The sequence below is a fragment of the Harpia harpyja genome, chromosome 16 (genome assembly GCF_026419915.1).
Source record: "Harpia harpyja isolate bHarHar1 chromosome 16, bHarHar1 primary haplotype, whole genome shotgun sequence".
NCBI classification, from domain to species: domain Eukaryota; kingdom Metazoa; phylum Chordata; class Aves; order Accipitriformes; family Accipitridae; genus Harpia; species Harpia harpyja.
In genome coordinates, this window is record NC_068955.1 from 30,924,424 (window position 1) to 30,945,805 (window position 21,382).

General features: G+C 38.4%; 1 protein-coding gene across 7 annotated transcripts in view; it reads right to left on the reverse strand.

Moving 5' to 3' along the window:
• Positions 1-21,382, reverse strand: part of SHANK2 (SH3 and multiple ankyrin repeat domains 2) — a 365,392-nt gene that overhangs the window by 333,749 nt on the left and 10,261 nt on the right. For all 7 annotated transcript variants that reach the window (XM_052810983.1, XM_052810982.1, XM_052810981.1 and 4 more), the window contains exon 3: positions 3,017-3,088. The gene's annotated coding sequence lies outside the window, so the exon portion shown is untranslated. The remainder of the gene's footprint in view (positions 1-3,016; positions 3,089-21,382) is intronic.

The following is a 21,382-nucleotide window of genomic DNA, read 5'->3' on the forward strand; positions in this document are numbered from 1 at the left end:
CTTTTAAAGGAAAGAACCATTAAAGAGAGATTTGCTATTAGGTTTTATGTCTGCTTCACATTCTCCCATGGATTTTGTTTAGTTTGCCTCACAGGTTTTTTTTACACTTGCCATCACTTAGCTGCCTCACCTCAAAAGTTTTCCCCAGGCCTTAATAAATCTAAACTCCTCTTCTCCACATGGTTTTTCAGCCAGACATGGAGAGTGACCATTTCTGCCCCTTTCGTGGTACTGGAGGCATATCAGAGTTTAATTTTCTTATACGCTTTCATTTTTACTTGATAGTTTTGACACTTGTCCTGGCTCTCCCTTAGGTCACAGGGAGCCAGCAGCTCCTCCCCAGGTTTTTGTATGAGATTTTGGGTTGTCTCCTAACTTTCCACCCAACAGAACAGGTCACCAGGGGCTGCTCTCTTCCACTGCAAACCTGCAGCTAACTATCAGTATGCCTGACAGCTGCATTTCCTACCATTACAGCTTGCCTTTGCTTGCCATGCAGGGCTCCCCCCACATCTCCACAAGGCACGCTAGGCACCAGAGCTGCACCACCACTGCCTTAGCAGGAGGACCAGGCAAAGCGGGATGGCTCTCAGACCATTTCTTCTTGCAGCAGCACCCAGGCTGCTGACTTGGCTACCCAGGATGCAGGACTGGATCCCCTGTCTTCTAGCCTGAGGAAGACTCATTAGATCAGCAAGTCAGAAGGACTACCTACAAAATAACATTTTGTTATATTAAAAAGAACCAAATATATATATAATTACAATTTATTGTATATTGTAATAAAGGCTGTTAAATATATCTCGGTATGTAAAAAAAAAAAAACCAAACCCTAACCTAAAGACTCAAAACCAGAGACTGATACGTGCAACAAAGACCCATAATATTTTTAGGAAAACCACAGAACTGGGATGAAAGTTCCATTTCACTAACTGCTCAAAGCACGTAAAGCGCAGAGGAGTGTTTACAGCCTATATCAAACTTCACTGTCACTGCTGTCTCTCACTATGAAACAGCACAGCGTGCTCAATCATGAATGTCTGCTTCTCACATCTGCAGTGACTGTGACTGCTATGAATGTAAATGGGAAAGAACAACATTAAAAAAAAAAAAAAGACTGAAAAGGTAAGCAAAGGCCTTACAGAATCACATCTATATTTTAAACTATATTTCAGTGTTTATACATTATCAAAGCTAGTTATGAGTAACTATGGTTCCTTATGCTTCAGACTTATTTGAAAGGTAGTTCAGCCATACGCTGATAAGACCTTTCTGTTTCCCACAAACATTTTAGTAGTACTGAGCAAATAATTTAAAAATTGAGCAACTTAAGTTTATTTTCCTGTTCTCAGAATTATTTCATGTATTTCCTTTCACAAACCACACTTCCTCACTTCTGTATCCAATTCAAATATATACATCCCTTACCAGGGAGTGACAGTGTGGGCTCTGATGGATTATTTTGGTCATGCCACAGACTAAAGACCTGCTTGACCCCTGAAAAGCTCCTAACCACAACTGCAAATTCACTTAAATGTTTCAGCCAATAAAACATAGTTATTCACATCAACTCAACACACTGTCAAATACAACACTTAAAATCCAAATTTGCACACCTGTTTCTGTACCATTACCTTTCTCTTTTGATTGGCATAAGTATCTATCTTTGATAGTGGCACTACCAGAGAAGCAGTCAATTATTAAATGCCTGATAAGCTAGAAATTTCTGTTGTACTGGCCTTTGAGGTACACGTATTTTTTTAATCTTTCTCTCCTTTTTCCATTTCTACAGACTACTGCTCCAAATTATACTACTTCATGTCACCACACACTTTACGGCAATCCATCTCACACATTTTACATAATTTTTGTATTTACACTTTCCTTTCAATGCTCATCCAAATATACTGTTAGGACTCACTATCTTATCTTTGATCTGTGTTCATAATGTGCATTAACACAGACACCTGCAGCAGCCAATACAAGAAAAGGCACCTTCAGTTTCTCTTATCACAGAGAAAATGAGTTTTTTAGTTTTCAGATCATACAGAAGTATCAAGCTTTACCAAAGGAAACCTAATTTTAAATCACTGCTCTTTTTGTTCTAGTTTTCTGATTTCTGAGTTTAAAGTTTCTATTTATTTTTTAATGATTGAACTGGAAGCCAATAAAATAATTCTAGTTTAAGAAACTATTTAGCATAAAAAGTTGTAAGTCATCTCCGGAGTACTACCAAAACTTTTTAATTTGTGTTTTAAAAGAATCATAGAAAAGATAAGATTGAAAACAAACAAACAAACAAACAAAAAAAAGAACAACACAAAAAACCCCACCCAAAACCCAAAAAACAAATATGTAGAGACTAGAAGCCTTTTTGAATAGAAAACACTGAAAATGCGGCATTCAGATAAGGTAAGAAAAAAAGATACATGGAAAATGTTTGTGCTGTATCACAAGAGGCTCTACACTGACTCATTAGTCCATCAGTTCTCACCTAATTGTATGACAAGGGCATTACAGCACAAAACCGCAGAAATTCTTTATCCAAATCTAACATCAGTTGCAAATTTACACTGAACTCATTAATAAATTGCTCCTAGACAAAAAATAGGGTTTTAACATGTCTAATACAAGAAGTATTATAACTTTAGTCTACCTTCTAGTTCATATTTAAAGTATATTCAGTAGGAGGAGGAAGAGAGCTGTTATGTGTGAGGAGAAAAGTTTACAAGATCTGCTAGCTGTCTTCACTACAGGCTACAGTTAAGCTGCAAATTCCTCTGCTCTGAGATCATTCTTGTAATCCACCCAACACTGTAAAGCAGGACGAGGAACATTTTCCTTGTTGGGGATCAAGCAGGTTTTTCAAGAATTTTTGACCACCTGGTTATTGAAATACGCCTTAGCAGAATCCAGCAAGACACACGGTTGAAGTCCTGGGCTGTAACTGTAGGTTTGCCCACCTGACATGAGTAATTTAAATGATTTCTCTACAAAATTAGTTTGGCACACTTACCTGTCAATATACAGATGAGAGAAACGGTGTCAAGATGATCATTAGAATCTAGCGCTCCCTCATCTCAGAGTCCTGTAAAAAATACAGAAAGCCGTAAAGAAGATTGACACATGGAGAAAGAAATTCAGTGACCTAATCGCCACGCTATTTAAAAATCTATAAAGCAGAAACACAGCACGAAGGGGATTTTGATATGTTAGTCTGCAAGAGAGAGAGGAATTTTATCACATTGCAAATTTCCAACATATTCATCATGCTGTAACATAACTATTACGCATAGCTTTACGAGGGCAGAGCCTGATGTAACTTCCCTCACTTCAGATTGCTTCTGGCAGCATAAGTCAGTACTAAGGTAAAAATAGGCTCTTTTGGTTGTCAAGAAAGACATTATTTCAGGCCAGATCTGACAGAAGGTGAAAGATGCTGCTCTGCTGTTACCCACGGACATCTTCCTTGATTCAGGTCTTGCCAAAGCACTGAGTGTCCCAGACACGTGCATTTGGTGCAGCAAGATGCTTGTTTTTTCCCCAAGTCCAGCTGAGATCCAGAAATTAGGGTCTGCTGTTTCTAGACCCCAAAGAGATTCCCCAAAGCAGCAGACATGTGCTGAGCATCACAGTCCAGCTCTCAGCACAGTAAGGGATAGCCTATGGCCAGCTAACTGATAAGCTCTGCAGTGTGCATGACCAGATTCAAATTTTATTGCCTTCATTGATGGGTAGAAGCTCATGCTGAAAAAAGTCTTGCCTATCATGTATTTCCTCCTTTTACAAATATAAAGGGAAGGGAAAATCCAGAGATTTCCATTGCGAAAGCAAGTTTGGCAAACTTTTTTACTTTTTGGTGTACGGTACTCCATCAAAAAATAATACTAGATTATGTTACATCTGTTACTTCTAACCACATTAAGAGGTCTAAACAGGCACTCTCTATTAGACACAAGAGAAGTGTAAAGCAGTCATGCAGCTCCAGGAAAAACACAGAACATGACCATAAGTGAAACTGGAATTACTCAAGGATAATTCTGTGAACATCACTGGCACCGCACCATTTACTCCAATATAAATAAAAACTGACTTCACCTCAAATTCACCCCTCCTTATTCTATGCTTTATTAGACCCTTCCTACTGTGCACATTCAAGTAATAGTTAATGCTACTATGTACATGTATACTCAAACATTTAAGTGTACTTGCAGTGTATTTAAGCCCATTCTTTATTTTAAATAAAGATAGACTTTGACATATTTTACTAAAAATAAACAAATCTATCCAACAAGTTTTGAGTAGGAACAAAATACTTACAAATCTGTCTCCAGCACCTGCATAATTCTGTACAACTATCTTACAGCAGCAACAAAAAAAGCTATTGAAGGACATTTCCCACACTGAAATAAGCTGCATTTGAGATTAAACCTAGTAGCTTTTGCATTTTTAGAGTGAGGAATACAAATGTGATCTCCACGATTGTGAAGGTCACAGGAAAGGTAGGTAAGGAAAGATCATCAGCTGTTTCTCACAAGGCAAAAACCAGAATCCATACAAGGAAAGAAGTCAGCAGAGGAAAAGCAAAGCAAAATCAAATAACTAACCTAACAGGGTTCTTAATCTCTGAGACACAGGATAAACTGCTTCCACTTTTGAACTATCTCTTTTACACGCACCAGCTTTCAGCTTCTAAATGGATCCAGAGACAGAGGAGGAAGAATTACCTGGGACTGGAAATATCCATCACAGGTTAAACTTTCCAAAATTGCTCTCAAATGCTGACACATCTGCTCAACATATTCCAAAAACAAGCTTTGCTGGTTTTAGGGAAGATTTTTAACTTGGTCAGTCAGATATCGCTAAGATTTACTGAAGGTATATCCGCAGCAATAGCCTGAACCTTAGGCAAATATTTTGCAACCTTATTGGTAAATACCACAAAAAACAAAAGCAACATAAATGTTAAGCATTCAGCTACTAAATACCCCACACAAACAAAGGCTACAGAAATTCATTGCAGAGAATGTCTGCACTTCATTGTGGAAGAGAGGAGAATGCCAGCAGTTTGGTCTGTGTGGAGACCAAATTCTTCTATTTACAAAAATTACCCAGCGGCATGACTCCATTTTGTATTTTGGATGTTAACTTATTTTTCACAGTACTCTCCAGAGCTAACCCTAAGGATAAGAAAATCAACATGAAAAACAGTGGTTTGCCAAGAGCTAGGAAAAGGTCTTTAAATGCGAGTATTTGTATATTGCAAATTCATAGAAAACAAATTAAATGATGCCAATACTGGCTTCCTAATGAGGCTGGGTGAGGTTACACAGCGGAGAAAGACAGCATTGTTGGGAAAGTGAGCAACTGTCCTACCTTCTGTTTCTGCAAAAGGATTCTCTTAACACCCACATGGAGACAAAAATTACTGAGTCCCCCCCAGATGCTGTTTTTTCCTCTCCTCAAGCAAAGGATCAGTAGAGCAGAAGCTCCTCTACACCTCAGAGCCTCCAATGCATCCCTAAATAAATCTCTGTACTGTGAAATCCCAAGTTACAAGCACATCCCTAGCACTTAACTACTGCAACAGGTTTCTCTTCCAGACGCTGCTTTTATGTGTGGCTGGGCAAGAGCTGCACACAGGCTCATCCATCCCTCAGGCGACACATCAAACATGACAGGCAACTGCTGACCTCATGCCTTTCCCTCCGTGGGAGCTCTAGTGTGGGTCTCTCCTACACCTAATCGCTCATTTTTAACACGTTTGTGGGAACATAAAACCTTTCAGAGATTTCTGTTCCTTTAAAAAAATTTAGCTGAAGTTGAGCAATAAATTCAAAAGCCATTGGCAAGTAGAAGGAGAAGGACAAGGAGAGAAGAGAAGACTGACAGCATGGTCACATAAGCCATTTTCCTTATCAAATCAATCTAAAAAACGCCAAACTGTAACTCCCAGCCAAAAGAGAGACGAACAGTACGGTTAGTTATTTCCACGTGATTCAGTGCTGTACAGTGAAGAGATCTGACATTTTTGCAGTGTGCAATGTAGCAACAGTAACTTGGTTCAGGGAGCAGTATAGCTGCAGCCATACAGTATTTATAGTCCTCTCTCCTCAGCTTCTTATTGCTGCTCCTTTCCCCCCGGCAAATTAGCCGGGATGCTGCCTCCCAAACACAGTGTGCTGCAGCTGCTTCCACTGCCAGAGGAAAGCCTTTGCTTAAATGTTCCCAAAAGGACACAGGTCAAATCTTCCCCCAGATTTGGCAAGCTTGAAAATTAGAAATGTCCCAATGTTTATATGAGTTTTCACAAGTGGAATGAAAATGTCAAAATTTTCACATTCCTTTTTTCTGTGGTAATATGTACATTTAATGAATCTCCTATGATAACCTTGTTTGGGGGCATTCCTCTATGTCTAGGTGCACACCTAGGAAAGTAAAAGTTACTAACTAATAAGACCAAAGCTCAAGTAAATTCAACTACTGAGTGGATAAGGCATGTCTATAAGCTCCTTGGCAGACAAACATGCATTTATTCTGCCAGTATTCTGACTCCCACAAACACAAGTCAACAAAAATCATACAACCATATTGGCAAACTTGAATGAATATTTCTGCATAGCTTCTTAACATTATTTCAATGCCAGAGCAGCCCCAGTTTCTGTTTCTGAACTGGCTCCCAGCTGACCAGCCAGCTTATCTGCACAGATGTCTGCACAGCCATAGAGAAACATTCATCTCTGTAAATTTATGAGGATGGCACAGAAAATGGATATCCTGAAACACTCAAAAATGAAGTACTTGGGAGCATTCAACTACAGGATTAGCATGTTTTAATAAATACAATTTAAAACAACACAATTAATTTATCCCTAACTTTTCTGAACACAAACAGCCCTTTACAATCTTAATGCTAACATCCTAAGTGTTCCTTCTCTATTTTCATGTACACAAAACCATCATCAACCTTGAAGACCCCCTTATTTGCACATAAGCTTACATTACTAGCAGCTTCTGAAATCAAAAATAATTTATATGTGATTGTCCTGGTTTCAGCTGGGATAGAGTTAACTGTCTTCCTAGTAGCTGGTACAGTGCTATGTTTTGAGTTCAGTATGCGAAGAATGTTGATAACACTGATGTTTTCAGTTGTTGCTCAGTAGTGTTTAGACTAAAGTCAAGGACTTTTCAGCTTCTCATGCCCAGCCAGCGAGAAAGCTGGAGGGGCACAAGAAGTTGGCACAGGACACAGCCAGGGCACCTGACCCAAACTGGCCAACGGGGTATTCCATACCATGGGACGTCCCATCTAGTATAGGAACAGGGAAGTGGGGGCAGGGATTCGCCGCTCGGGGACTGGCTGGGTGTCGGTCGGCGGGTGGTGAGCAATTGCACTGCGCATCATTTGTACATTCCAACCCTTTAATTATTACTGTTGTCATTTTATTAGTGTTATCATTATCATTATTAGTTTCTTCTTTTCTGTTCTATTAAACCGTTCTTATCTCAACCCACGGGTTTTGCTTCTTTTCCCGATTTTCTCCCCCATCCCACTGTGTGGGGGGGGAGTGAGTGAGCGGCTGCGTGGTGTTTAGTTGCTGGCTGGGGTTAAACCACGACAGTGATGTCTACAGAATGTGAATACCAGAAGGGTTCACGTGACTACAGAATACTTTACACGACCCAGTTTAGTAAAACACTGCTAAAGCAGTCCTGTTATGCTACATGAAAGTACTAACTGCTGCTGTAACAGTACACTCATATAATTTATAGAGAGCTGAAGGCACTGTGCACTGTAAGGCTCCAGGCAGTCCATTAGTTTAGTAATACTCAGAGCCTCCCAGATGTCTTTAATACTAATAGAACCCAAACACGCACACCAAATTCTGTACTTTTTTCCCATGTTAAATTGAGAGCTCAAATACTGAGGTAAGTACTAGGACCAAGGCTTGCATCTCTGGCACATACGTCCATGATGGATTCAAATGCTGCTTGAGAGAGACTTAATGAGAAAATCTGATTTGATTCCAACTCAGCAAAGAACTAAGCGACAAGCTGAAAAATGAATTTAGCAAGGGAAGAGCTATCTGAGATTTTGAGAGACTACTGTCATCTAATTCTGCCATTACATAAAGCCAGAGCAAACAAAGCAAGTCTGTTCACAAGGTTGAAATGTGAATAGAATCAGGAAAAGAGTTTGAGGAAGTAGAAAAATAGTTATTTTATTCATCAGGAGAGACCACATTTGGGTATATATTAAAATTCAGAACAGAAAGAACTCCACATGGACCTTTTTAGAACTAAATATGAAGTCTACAGCTGCTTGAACACTTACTGAAATGAATTCACATATTTGTGACTCTCTTGGTTTTTTGCTATGCTCAACTACTCTAATCTTTTTTTCCTCAGCAGTCTAAACATAATGGCTTAAATGCTTGTATATTGTGTGGTAGCAGAGAATGGTCTTCAAAAATGCCAGATGCTTTGCAGCTTCAGATTATTCACCACGTATGGCAGCAAGTTCATGCTAGCAGCAAAAATCAGAATTTAATTCCTGTCCAAATACAGACAATATAAATATGTACTGTTAATTTCATATACACTAAAGACACAGAGAACCTTCACAGTCCCACACATTGCCTCTTCAAAGACACTTAACAGACACAGGAAAAAGGCAGCATCAAGAATTTGGGCAACAGAATATGCTAAAATGAGACGTTAGCACAAAACCAGGGATTTTCCATGTAAGTGCAAAGCAGACATACAGAAGAGATCCCTCAGCCACCCCTTCCCACCCAGGCACCAGACGGCTTTTGCCAATTCCCTGGAATTGGAGGAGGAGGGAAGACAAGGTGCAAAGTTGTGAGCAGAACATTATCCCACCTATCTGAGCTGTGCTCAGGGGTCCCCTCACTGGCCAGTTCAGCAGACCCAGATCGTTTCCATGACAGACTCCGCCTGGACCGTGCAACAGCAGAGGACTAAACAAGGGCTATTTTCACTTTTCCTAGTTTTGTGCAATGTTCATGACCCCCTTTGGACCTGTGTTACAGCTGACTTGATTTTACTGGCCCTTATTAAACCTGTTTCCAAAATACCTAGCAAATTAAATAGTCTTTAGACCTCACTTAGTAGTTTTGACCTGCATGCAAACTGCAGATTTAACACCTGGCCATGCATAATGCAGAAGGAATAGTACACGAGTGAAGTTAAAGAGTATATACAACTCCCTCGCTGAAGCTCACACTTTTTCTCTGCTCCATGGCCACACAAATTGAGCACTGGTGGCCAGAAGATTATGACCGCTTGCATTTGGAAGCCAAAAGGGGGGTGTGGTGCTATAGCATGAGCATATGAAGCAAAACCTTCTTGCATCAGCAAGAGCCAGGAATCTACATATTTGATGTGTGAAGCTTGATCAGCCTGAATAAACATGGAGTATAGTAATCCGTAAGTAAACTCATAAGTTAATGAGTTGATATAAATGCGAATCTATCGGGATCTGAGAAGATCCAAACTTTGCTATCTCAGAATAAGCTGAATATAACTAGCTAATCCGATTTAGGCAGAATTCAGGCCTGTCATACAAACATTCCCCACTTTCAAGTAGAAAACAAATAGTCAGGGGCTTTAAATAGGACAAGCATAGTAACAGGCAAAAATCCTTCCCAAACGCAAAATGCTAGTGGGCAGTACTGCTGCCCAAACAGTCTTGCAGAACTTTTAATCCAATGTGTCATTGTGCTGCTCTACACCAGAGATTTCCTGAGTACAGGAGCTATAGTAGGAACCCTTAGGGCAACAGCTTTCTAGATCTCCCTCCTCCTCTCGTAAAGTGGGACAGCCACAAATTCAGAGCCTACCACCCATGGCTGCTGGCTTCTCTAACAGATTACTTAGTGTAGTATAACCTTCATTAAAAAGGTCCCTTTAGGGAAAACACTGAAGAGTCAGGATCAAAAGAGTTTGCAAGATATTTAAATAGCAGTTGTATTACAAACAGTTGGACTGACAATCACCTGAAGCAGAGCATGGTTTAACTTATACGATGAGGATTCTTGAGACCTCTGAGTGTGTCATCAACTAAGAAGAATTCAAATAGGAAGAGACCACATAAAGCAATTTGTTCGCCTGGCACTCCATTGAGTGATGGTCCTTAGCTACTAAAACAACTGCAGTATATGCAATACTCTGGCTAAACATTAAAGTCAAGAATGAAATGTACACTCCAAACAATTCATTTCCATCCCCCCACAGTATCTGGATGTCTTGCTAATAGCTTATGTGCAACCTATTCAATGCCTATGTTCAGTATTTCTAAAATGAAACATTTCCACTCAAAATGTAAGCGTATGGAGACTCATATTCCTAGGAAAGCCACAACATATAAAGAATAATATAATTCCAAATAGCTTAAATTCTTTAATGTTTACAATAATGAAACAAAGACTAGCATCAGATCCTGCATTTTTGTTGCCTGTTCTTAGTAGGTTAAAAAAATGTTCAGTTATGGAAAGAAAAATACCTCCTTCCTATGCTTATCTAAACATAAAATGGCAATATAATTAATAAGTATTACTGCAAATTATAAGCAATCAGTGATGAAAAAAAAATGTGTCATCCTTAGTTCATGGCTCATAATTATTTCATTTCCCGAATACTGCAAAATCCATGATAACTAATAAATAACAAAAACTTTTCAAAAAGCCAGAAGGTGCTCACCTTGTATGTAATTTTTGATGTAACTCATCAGATCTGTCCAACTCAATGAAGTCAATCCTAAATTTTGCACTGCAAAATTTCTACTCTTTTGTTCTATGAGAAGATGGACAGCTTTGAAACTTAGATTCACAGAAAGACTCGTACCCATTTTCTACCTATACCTGTAACTGTAACCTCAAAGGAAAACCTATAAATTGTATTTACCAAACAGAAGCAGGCTGCTTGTTTTTTAGACTTCAGCATATTCGAAGGGTTGTGAATGTTACCAGCTGTTGACCAAAAAGAAAAAAATATTTTCAAGACATGAATGAAAAATCCAGATTACAATTCCCTAAAAGGAAGAAACAGCCTTAATCTACTCAAACTAGCAGAGTACTGTATTTGCCATGCTTTCAGCAGTCCAGATGGCTCCATTTTATTTACATGTACCATCTAAACAATTATTGCTCTGTTGTGGAAACACTTGTTACCATTTTGACAACAGGAGGGAGATTATTCCCCCCAGTTATAAATCACAAATCACTGAGGGCAGCTGCAGCCTCTGTTTCTTTATCATTCTCTTAAAGACAGGAATTTCAGTGAAAGACAGGAATTTATTAACTTTCCTGGCTGTGCTATGGTAAGTGAAGAGAGATGAAAGATGGAGTAATGAAAGGGAAAGAAACCAGAGTGGTGGCTGACCTGTGCAAGGAGAGCCAACCTGCTCAGAAGTAAATTATTCAACTGCCAGGTCTTGCCTGCAATTCCAGTGGTGTGAACACGCAGGTCAACCCATTCCTATTCAGTTCAGTTTATTGGCAACACATGTAGGTTGGTGTAAGAGGACAGGATTGTTAGTATTGGGGGTGGGTGGGAGGGGGGGTGTAAAAATTTGGTTAAGAAAAACATTTGCCATTGTCAGAAGAAATGAACTGCATTATATCATGCAGTATTTAAAGGAATTAGAAATGCAAGATAAAATGCAGCAATATATTTCAAATAATTTGATCAACCTGTCATGGAAGATTAAAGTGTTCTTACTAAAAATACTATGACAGTCATGTCAATAATAAAGAAAATATTTATGCTAATTTAAAATTTTGTTAAGGTTTAGCAAGTAAATCACCATGCATATAACAAGCTACAAAGGTTAAGAGCTGCTGCTGCATGATCTCAAGAAAATTCATCAGGCCTAATTAATCTGATGGCGCACAGTATCTTTGTTGAGAAAATCACAAGCAAAACAAACAAGAAAAAGTGAAAACCACACAAAATACAAGTTGTTCAGCTTATCCCAGTTCACCAGGGATACATTTTTCTCATTCCATTAACACGGTACAGGGAAAAATGCCCTTTAGATGAGCAGCACGTGAGCCTTTCCTTGTAGCAGATTTCAGGCAGACTCCCAGAAAAAGTTTGCCTCCCCAAATGCAATCGCTGGATTCAACAGGATCTGGGATGTAGCTTCCTAATCCAGCCTTGGATTTAATTGTGAAATGTGATGAGCTGGAAGGGAACCAGATGAGGAAATAAAACCACAAGAAAGCACGAGCCTGATAAGGTGCTATGAGCACAGTTTACAATGAACGAGACTTAACAGCATGTAGGTATAGCAAGTAACAAAACATTCCCATGAATTTTTTGAGCTGCCTAAATGGGATTATGTTCATATATGTTGGAGAGATTCAGTAAGATTAGACTCATTGATATTACAACACATGTTTATGTGCTTTAACGCAGCAGATATGTAGAGCGGAAGCAGATCTTAGGCATCTGTACCAACAATACATTGTGTTTTAAATGAATAGTTTTACTCTAGGATAGGATTCTCTTCCTTCCTTTATGAATACAGATAGCAAAAAAAAAATTCAACGAAACTAGAAGCCCAACAAATGGAAGAATACAAAAGCTTTCCACAACTTACGCATTCATAAGTCTTTGCATTTTGGATAGCCACATGCAAGCAATGCATTAAGATCATAATCTCAGTTCAAAACAACCAGGTATCAATTTTGAGTCTCAATAACAACCCATCATCCCCAGGGAAGTCACTGTTCCCAGGCAAATACATCTTCTCTGATAAAGGGATGGGAGAAAGGAGAATAAAATTGACAGATGTACACAAATCTCAGTGGAGATCTCAAGTTAGAGGAATAGAACCCATGCCAATCAACCAAATTATGCAACGCTTATTTATTTTTGCTGAAAATACACTGACATTTTCATGACAAAAGAATTACAGCAGGAAAAGAAACCCCTAAAAAGGCACATTCAGACATTTTATGTAAAGGACACTTGACTCCAGCTGCCTCCAGTTGAGCACTTGTGAGACACAGCTGCACAATGCTGACTCCCCGTCATAAAACACATCATCTCTGTGATAGTGTTACCTGTGTTTGCATGCCATTACTGACACCGAGACATGAGCTTTGGACTGGTGTATCAGCGATGCACTGGTTTTACTCACTGCAGTATACCACAAATGATGACTTGGCCCATTTATTAACGTATTAAAGTATTGAATTTAAGGTCTGCTGGCTTGGGTTCTGTGGAGAAGTAAAAAATACTGTCCTTTCTCTGAATCACCACAGAGATATTTGGCACATTATTGGAACTTCATTTATTAATACTAACAAAGCATCTGAGCCACAGATATAAAATCCTTGCTCATGTAACATATTGCAGTAAACAGAGTTACACCAGGCATCAATTTGTTTATTTGTTTGGATTTTCCAGTAAGGATCTACTGCACAGAACATCAGCTATTATTTCCACAGGGGATTTATTCAGCACTGTATCCCTACTCATAGTATGAATGTAATTTAGGGTCTTCAATTTTTACAAACTTGGATCTGTCTAGAATATAGAAAGTTTAAATACAATTAAAGAAAGCACATACATTTTTCCCTAACTTTCAAATACGGGTCATGCTGCATTTTGTCATGTGTTTCTTCTATTCACAGCTTGTTCCCCTTCCTGGTGTTAACTGCCTATATACAGGTTAATTAGTCTTGTCACATGACCTAGTTTTGTTATCCACAAATTTGTTTGTTTAACCCGATAAATAGCATGAAATAATATAATACTAAGAAAATTTATGCCCAAAAAATAAGGTATTGAAAAAGTCATATATACCTATAAAAAGACACTCAGCTACTACAGATCACTAAACCAGCTCTACAAATATGTAGATTGCTATATGGAGAACTGACCTTCCATGCCAAAAAAATAAATGTTAATATGCCCCAAAGCAGTATAGGGCCATGTAGCCTGTTAAGTGAATTCAAATATTCATATACACAGGGTAGTTGTAACCTCTGTTTGAGTGATCTTTACCCTGAGAAACAGAGTATTTTGATTCAAATGCAATCTCAGACAGAAACAACCCTTTCCTTCGTCCCCCTGAAAATACAAGGTGTATGTCTGTCAGGAATCAAGCAAAGCTAATGTTGCACAGTGTCACCCTGACCTAAGCTAAAATTCCAAGGCGCACCACAGACTTAAAAAGAAAGAAAAAAAAAAAGTATCTGGAACTGTGAAGAGCACATCTGTGCATGTGAAATACCAAAATACTCATTTGCTGAAGGATGTATATGGCTTCCATTAAGCAATTCTTTAATCTCTAGGTGACCAAGTATGCTTTTCTGGCTACATGAAAGAAATAAATAAAAGCAGGGAGCACAAAATAGCTGTAAAAGCCACTATTGGCAATAATCCACAGAGTAAGATCTGAGCAGCCTGACCTCTCTGAGCTATCCTGGGGGATTCCCAAGAGACGTCTTCCTCCAAAGAACAGCTCTGGGTCCTATTTCCTACAGAGGAGGAATCACTAGTTGTCTGCAGAGCTACATCAAATAGCAAAACTTAACATCACTCCCTGATTGTTTCCAAATTAACGTTCAACAAGGTGTAGGAGAAATCTGATGGGAGGAAAGAGGCTGGCAGCAGGGAGCAGCAGGAGAAAGTGATGATTGGGTAAGAAAATGGCAGGTCGAATATGAAGTTGATAAATACAAAGTGACATGGGCAAAACCAGCTCTACACATACAGCAATGGAAATTGAGCTAATTACTGCCATTCAAGACAGACAGTATTTTGTAAATGTCAGTTTTATGTGCTGCATTCACAAGAATAAATAGAATATTAGGAAAGAAATAAAGAACAAAATAAAAGATACTAAGTCACATTATAAATATGTGAAAAGCAAGTCCTGGCCCTATTCTTTCTCTGTCTTCCTCTGCTAGTCTTGAAAGGGCTAGGGTGGAACTAGAAAAGATACAGAAGTTGGCCAAGAAAATAAATATATAAAACAGCTAGCATGCACAGAAGAAGAAAATATATTACAACTTTTTAAGAGTGGGGAGAGTTTACTGAGAGGTATGTACCATTCTGAGTGCCCGGAGAGAATGAGCACAGTACCTCCTACCTCCTCTAATAAAAGGAGTAAGAAACAGCAAGTGAATCTCACAAGTTCAAAACACACCGTGAAGCTGAGGAACTCACTGCCACAGGCTGCCACTGGTCACCGAAGCTCAGCATACATTCAAAGTACGACTGAACACGTTCCTGGAGAAAAACCCATCAAGGGCTCTGAAGATACTGCATCACTGCCTCAGTGAGATTATCGGCCACAGCTTCAGCTGGGAGAGATACCATGAGCATTATGGCAAAACCATGAATCTAACCTATCCAATGTTATCTAGCCAAAACCTATTTTGGTTCCTTATTAACAAGCCCACCTGCCATGGCTAGCTTGGCTGTGCCTTGCATTGCAAGTCTTCTCTCTCCATCCACCTCCTACCTCCACTTCACCTTCCTTGACTGCAGTGTGACGTGTGTGGATGCTATCTACACAGCACCTCAACTCCAATGAGTCATATCATTATACTTTCTTATTGGTGCTGTGGACATTATAACATTACCAATCACAGACAAATCGGAAGAAATTAATATGGCACTGAAAAGGAGTACAAAGAACATTCTCTGAACATAAATTTTGCAGGCACTTGCATGGAAATTACAACTACTTGATTATTAATATGAAACAGAAAAGGGAGTAAATGGTATTGAGGGGAAAACAATAAGGACTATGTTTATAGCAGTATTTTTCAGATAAATCTTCAGAGGACAAATCACATGAGTATCTTGCATGCCTCTTTAGTACCAATAAATGCAAACACAGCAGTAAGCAACTCAAATTAAGTATCATCACTAAGTACTAACAGAATCAGTTGCTAATGACCTACTAGCATCATAATTACCAAAATGGATATTTATGCTCATTATCTATTGTTCAATTTGCAAACAATATTTTTAATAGCTTAAAACACAACATTATCAGTAAAAGTCCCACCTGAAATGTAATGTTTTCAATTAAGAGGTCACTGAGTTTCCCCATAATGCACTAAGGTTTACTTTTAGAGCTCCTAGATGCTCTGAAAACCTGCTATCCATCGAGACATTGTTTCATAAAGAGAGAAGAAAAAAACAAACCCTCAGATTCTCTTCTCCCCCAAAAAAGCGCAATTCCTAAGTGTCTTCCAAAAACTGTCATGCTGGCAATGCGTTGTTGCCAGCGTTGACCAGGTTTCCTTACCAAACCGATCAGAGAACTGCAAGGGTGAGGTCAATACATTCCCCAGTCCAACAGTATTCAGATGTTGTGGTCTGGTTTTAACCCAGTCCTACTCGGATAGCATTTGTGGAAATCTTTTTGCATTGTTCCAAGAAGCCTCTTGCCCTTATTACAAGCTTCATCTTGGTAGTCACATGCTACAAAGTCCACATAGTACAATATCCACTGTGCAAAAATGTACTTTATCTGTTTTAAACCAATCTACCAATTTCAACCAGAAATTTCAATTTTTAGCTCTCATGTTGCAAACTCGAACAACAGTTCCACATACACTTAATCTGCCACCTTCATGATTTTGAAAACTTCATTTCTTTCACAGTCAGCCTTCTCCTCTCCAAACTGAAGTCACAGCTTCTTTATTCTCCCTTTGTATCTCGTCCAACTCCACTACATCCTTCATGAGATGCAGAGATATATAGTATTAAAGAATTATGTCATACTAAGTGTTTACTTAGCAGAAAAATGATGTCCTCAGTCTTCTTCTAAGGACCTTTTTGTTCGTGCCTAACACAGTATAGATCTCTGAAAATTAAAAACACCATTCTTTAAAATTAGAACTTGTATATCATAATACAGCAGGTATAGGTATGCAATCCATCCCTCCATGGATGATGGCTGACACGCAGACATCTGAGACCCTGAGAAAACAAATCACGTACCAACTTGAGTTCACCAAGTAACTGTTCTGCACACAGGTTGCATGATTGAGCTTTAAATAAAGCCCCTGAAACACAAACGCTCAGAGGAAAGAGTGGGACATATTGCAGTATATTTTCCCTATTCTTAAAGCCTTTCCCTAAGCATCAGATAATCATACTACATAGACTTTAAAAAAAAAAAAGTTACTCATATTGACTGCACTATATAAACTGCTTTAAACAATGTTATCAACATCCCTGTGAGGCCTTTTGCTGTTGAAGGACCACACAGTTGTACAGGAATGATGTAATTCAAATGATTTAGATGAGACTTTCAAGGCTTTGTCTATAATTCTTTCAAACCTCAAGTATATTATTTCCATTCTCATCTCAAACCTATATAACGTAATCCCCTTTACCAAGAGGTCTCTGTTACAACATTGATCACCTCTGTTCAACATTAAAATAAAGGACACAGTTACAACATATTTGAATTGTTGCTTATTAAAGGACAGCCAGCGTTTGTGACAATCCCTATAACCAGGTCTAACGCAAGTGTCCTGTAGCTACACACTACCCTTTCTCCTCGCACCACTTAAGTCAGAATAAGCCCAGAAAGTTCAAAGGATGGTAATGTTTGACTTTCGGCTTCATCGCTCGTTGGCTCCTCTCGCTTTAGGACTGTTCTGCATGGGGACCAGTCCTACTCCTTCCACCCATGCCCAGCCCTATGTGATAGCTGCCCTGCCTTTCCCATACTTGCCTGGCCTGAAGGTTTTTACAGCCTCTGGTTTTAACTGCCTGTCAAATTTCTGTTGAGAAAGGGAGAAAACTTTTACCAAAGGCTCTGGTAGGTTAGACTTCCCTTATCACATGGCCACCAATGACATTTACTACAGCAATCTCCTCAGCAACTCTGGAATGCAATCCAGTAAATAAGAAATAAAACACAGAGCGGTTAAAGATTTTTTTTCCTGGCAAGGTATAAAGTAGATGTGAACGCTCTAGGTAAGACAAATTAAAATCTAACTTACATATTTCTTTTGCCATAATAACATTTCTAAAATCCTACTGAACCAACCTAACTTTGTTTGCAGCTTCTTTTCAGGAGTATGCCAACAGAACTAAAATAATGTTTAGTTTGGTAGAACTAAAAGTCAGCAGAAGTTTTCTTCTGCATGCTTCTCTGATCTTGAATTTAAATGTACTACACAAAAACCTTGTACCTTAATAATGCCTGATTTTGGGATCATTGTCATTACTGTGGCTTAGGATGCAATAGTTAAAGAAGGGGGGGGGACCAAAAACAGTTTCAAATGCATGTAACTGTCAACTGCTTACACATAATTTAATTTCACTGGTTTTGAAACACATTTCTTTTCAAGAAATTGAAAACAACTGTTCTTAGGCCACCACACTCTTTTCTCTTCACAGAAACCTAAGCATTTTATGAAGGATGGACCACCTTAATGATGTTGTTTAGGAGACCTCACCGAACAGTCCTCGGGGCAACACATTCCATCATGACCTAAGAAATCATGATGACCTTTGCAATGGAAGAGAAGTGCATGGAAAGGTAATTTCCGTCATTCCAGTGAGTTTTTTATATTGCCAGAAGTGACAATACCAACAGTCTCTCCATCTACCTCAGAGAAGCTCCAGCCAAGGAACACAGACATCCTGTTGGCATTCATCCAACTAAACAACTGATCAGTGCACACAGAATATTTTTTAACTACTTTAGTGACTCTTCTGAAAGCATTATAATTCAGTGAGCTGCCAGGAACTTGCCACACTCTTGTCCTTTTTTAAGAAAGCCTGAATTAAAGGCATGTCCCCATTATCAGCCAGTCCATTAATTAAATGATCCACATCCAGAAACTAGAGCAGGAATTTACACTCCCCCTGGATAGGGCTACATGTTCTTTTAGCAAAATGCTTTACACTAATGAAAAAGTGATTTTGGTCTTCCTCACACACAGGTGAATTAATGAAGAAATTTTGGAGAAACGATTAACTGATTATCATCAGTAGAAAAAAAACTAGCGTGCAACATTCAGGGAATAAATTTTTTCAGGAAAAACAAATTCAATTACACTTTCTCAGCTTCATAAACTATTTACCAGCAAACTTTTAGCTGACCACTTCAGATAGATCGAATACCAGGCAAATTAGGGCCAAACAGACATCAAGAAGGTGTTTAGTGCATTCTCTGCCCCTAAGCAAGACAAAAGTAGACCTAGGTATATGCCAAAAGGCATCTCTTACTTGTTCTTACAAGTGTTCAGTGACAGAGACTCTACAAGCTCCCTAAGAAGTCTGAAACAAAAATAAGCATTAACCAAATAACCCTTACACACACAGGTAGCATATAAGGTGTGGCATCCACTGCACCAACCTCTCAGACTTTCACATGACAGAAATATCAAGTATGTAAGATAGTCATGAAGCAAATATGTACAAAATGTTTGGGTTTTTTTTTTCCCTGCAGCCAATTACAGCCAATATTTATGGTTACCTAATAAACTTGCTTCAACGATTACATGACTTTTTCTAAATGCATGATAGTATTCAAGTATTTCATACAAATTTATTAATTCATTTTGAAAGAACATTAGCATGGTTTGAACTGACAAAATTATGCCCATACTTTATTACACCAGGATTATATATACTGATTACTTTCTCGAGCTCTATTGCTGGGTTTTTTTACACTCCATTTTTATATTATTTTTAAGGCAGACAGCTTTCAAGGCAAAAACCAATGTTCTCTACTGTACGTAGCAGGACAAAAAGCCACCCGTTTAACACCTCTAGGTGCTACTGGAGCACAAACATTTTTGTATATATTTGCAACTAGCAATGCAACATTTGTATACAGTTTGTGAGAAACTGATAAAATTAATCTGTGGGTGAAGCATAGAGACTGAGCACACGGAAACATAAGATGTTTAGGAAATCAAGAACTTGTGCATCAGCTGAAGGGCCAAAAGGGACCCAAGCTCTCCCACTGATGTGATTCCACAGACTCAATAGAAAGTGAGTCTAAAGCACAAATGAAATTTGTTGTTGTTCATTTTCATATTGAGCTTTATTTTCTTGTTGTTTTGCATCTGTGAATCTAATTCTACAATCACAGAATTTCTTTATTACTCAGGGAAAGATGTAATATTTACACGGAAATCTGAAGACCTTCTCTCTTAACCAGCTGGCATATAAATAAAGGTCTGGAAAACAAGGAATCTTGCTCACTCTTCTGGTCACCAGTTGAATAGATGCCTTTCAGAGATGACATATTTAAAAGTTTGTATACGTGATGCTTCTCACTCGACAAACTTTTTAAAATATTATGATTTATGATTACTTACTGAGAGATTACAATAGAATAAACTGTTTACAAAAAAAAAAAAAAAAGAAAAATAGCCCAAATTTCCAAACTGAAAAGCTAAAGCTACCATCTAGTTCAAGCAGTTAAAAAAAAAAAAGAAAGATATTAAAAAGTAGGTTTCAAAGTAAGAGTTGACAGAACTGAAGAGAAGCTGAAAGACTGAACAGTAATTTCACAAAAAAATTCAGCTGCAGCCAAATGGTAGGAGAGCTAAGAGGGAAAAAAATAAGAACAAAATATTTTGCAATGACATTGTGGAGCAAGGCTTGGGTTAACGATTACACTGATATGCAACATAAACGACAAAAAGGCCATTAATTAGACTACACTTCATGTGACCATTTTACACTCCTAGATAACCACTAAGGAAATGTTGATATCTGAGGACCTCAGCACAATCTCATTTTCAGTTCAGGTTAAAAAGTATAGAATCTTAGGTATCAATAAATATGAATATAATGAATATACAACTACACATGTAATTTTTCACTACGCAATATTCTTTCATGGAGTTTTACACCTTCTTTGTGAATCTAAAATCTCATGTGAGGAAAGTTTCATAGTAATCCTCAGAGTTTTAGTCCAGCTTTACTGACAGAAGAGAAAGTTGTACCAAATAGGTGGATTACCACAGGAGAGAAAATTTCAAGGAAGTGTTTAAGTTTTCAGTTGAACTTTAAAAAAGGCTCCTCTTTCTCTTTTCTGCCTTTGAAACATAAGGAAGGTTTTTATTTCAAGAACTCATTAAAAATGAAGATCATGTCCTCAACAGAAGGGAAGGAGGAAAAGCCATCAGACACAAGAACGCTGTTGTATATAGACATTTGGGATTAGAAATATAATCCGCTGGAAACCAAAGAAACAGTGACACACTATGATCCAACTCCATGGGATATAAGCCACTGCACTGCCATCGCGCAGCTGTGTGGGAGGTATCACTCTCCTCGGGAGAAAAAACAAAGAATACAGCATTATTGGGATATCATAGGAAGGGGAACAGGAGAAAGGAGAAATGTAAAA